The sequence below is a fragment of the Nannospalax galili genome, unplaced genomic scaffold (genome assembly GCF_000622305.1).
Source record: "Nannospalax galili isolate Female #2095 unplaced genomic scaffold, S.galili_v1.0 scaffold678, whole genome shotgun sequence".
In the NCBI taxonomy this organism is placed as follows: Eukaryota; Metazoa; Chordata; class Mammalia; order Rodentia; family Spalacidae; genus Nannospalax; species Nannospalax galili.
The window spans coordinates 2993705-2995710 of NW_008341807.1; the positions used below are offsets into that span (position 1 = coordinate 2993705).

The 2006-nt window shown below is 37.7% G+C and overlaps 1 non-coding gene across 1 annotated transcript; it reads left to right on the plus strand.

The window, feature by feature from the left end:
* The first annotated feature begins 1337 nt into the window (after positions 1 to 1337).
* On the plus strand, positions 1338 to 1442 carry LOC115071081. The gene has a single exon (XR_003850195.1). It is a non-coding gene; the product is annotated as a U6 spliceosomal RNA (small nuclear RNA).
* The last annotated feature ends 564 nt before the right edge of the window (positions 1443 to 2006 follow it).

Below are 2006 nucleotides of genomic sequence, written 5' to 3' on the forward strand. Positions count from 1 at the left end.
ATATATTTTATGTATGTTATATATAATGATAAGAACATGTATATTTATAAAATATGCATTCATAAGCACCAAAATATGAGTATATAAATATGTAAATAAATTAATTGCTAAAGATGTATACATGCAAATTCAGTTTTATCAGTGGTGACTATGCAGTATGTGCCTACTTCAGTATATATAAAACACATATAAAATCCGTGTAAGATATATGAAGTATGAAATGTAAATGAGTGTGTCTAACATCTTACTACAATTCCATAAGTAAATGTAAATATGAACATGCTTACATATAAAAATCAAGCAGAGGAGGACCCAAACACGGACTCCTCGGCTTCAGAACCCATCCTGTGTCACCCAGCTTCTCCTGTCTTCTGCTATCCCTAGAGTTCAGGGCACAAGTGATGCAAAGGATGCTTAGGAAGAAGGAGAAGGAAGGAAAGAGTCGCAAGCAGCACTGAGAATATAGGAAGTAAGAACTGGAATCATCACCATCACTATACTCTTGCATCCTGTGAAGACATTTTTATAACCAGGTCTGAATCATTACTTTTCACTGACTTTCAAAGGTATTATGTATTAAAACCAGCCTCTGACCTCCGCAGGCATTGCAGGACACAGGTTCACTTACACACATGCAGGCAATACACTGATACACATAAAATAATAATAATAAAATTTCTTTAAAAATATTAACTTTGAGGGGCTGGTGAGATGGCTCAGCAGTTAAGAGCACTGACTGCCCTTGCAGAGGACCCAGGTTCAATTCCCAGCACCCACATGGCAGCTATGAACTGTACTTAAGTCCAGTTCCAGGGGAATCCGAAGCCCTCTTCTGACCTCTGTGGCATTGCACGACACAGTGGGCGCTCCTACCTACATGCGGGCAATACACTCATACATATAAAATAAAAATAATAAATAAAATATTTTTTTAAAAAATCTAGTTTCCTTTTCCATAAAAGATGATGCCCAGCTAGAATATGTTTGTTTGATGCAGAAAAGTAAAAAATCTCTTGAACATCTCCTAAGGAACAGTTTAGACATAAATTTCTGGCATGTAAAAGATTTGTACAAAGTACCAGCCTGAGATGCTGCCTTGTGTTTTCCGAAGTCCTTTTATCCAATTACCAAAACAAAATTCTCAATATGCAATTCTCCAATGTATGTTTATGCAGCGAACAATAATGCCTGTCTGTTTCCTAATTCTTAAACTCAGAAGAGAACAAACAAGCTGTTTCAGAGATGGGCTAAGATAAAAATCAACAGTGGGGCTTTAATTCCAAAGTATTTACATAAATATGTAGTGAGATATGGCATTTCCTGAAAGTAAATCTCAAGTGCTGTCTTGGTGCACATGTACTTAAACTGAAACAATACAGAGAAGATTAGCATGGCCCCTGCACAAGACTGACATGCAAATTAGTGAGGAGTTCCATATTTTTGAGCACATTAAATTAGGCAGGGGGCAGTGGGGACAAGTGTAGATAAGGGAAGGGTTCTAAATACCATCAAACTGTATTGTATAAAAAATTGCAAAAATTCAACTAAAAAAATAAAATAATGAATCTCAAACTTTCGAGTATGTGAAAGTAACTGTGGTCTCTGCAATGACTCTGTTGCTCCAGGATGGAGATGCTTTGAATGAATCCATTCCTGGGATCCCCTGTTGAGAGTTGATGGTTGATACATACTTTTGTGGTATCCTAATACAATCAATACCCATGATATCTTTATGGCACTCCCTTAATCACCTGGAATGTACAGAGCACACTTTTATTTTTATTTTTGAGACAAGCTCTCCCTGTAGCCCCAGCTAGCCTGCAACTCGGTATGTATACCAGGCTAGCCTCGAACTTACAAAGATCTGTCTGCCTGTGCCTCTGTCTCTGCTGGATTAAAGGCATGGGTGACCATGCTGGCCCAGAACACTCTATGTGACTTAGAAAAGCAGTGGCAAATGAAAGGTCCATTCAACCTTCCTAAAAAATAGTGCTTAGGTTCTTAGT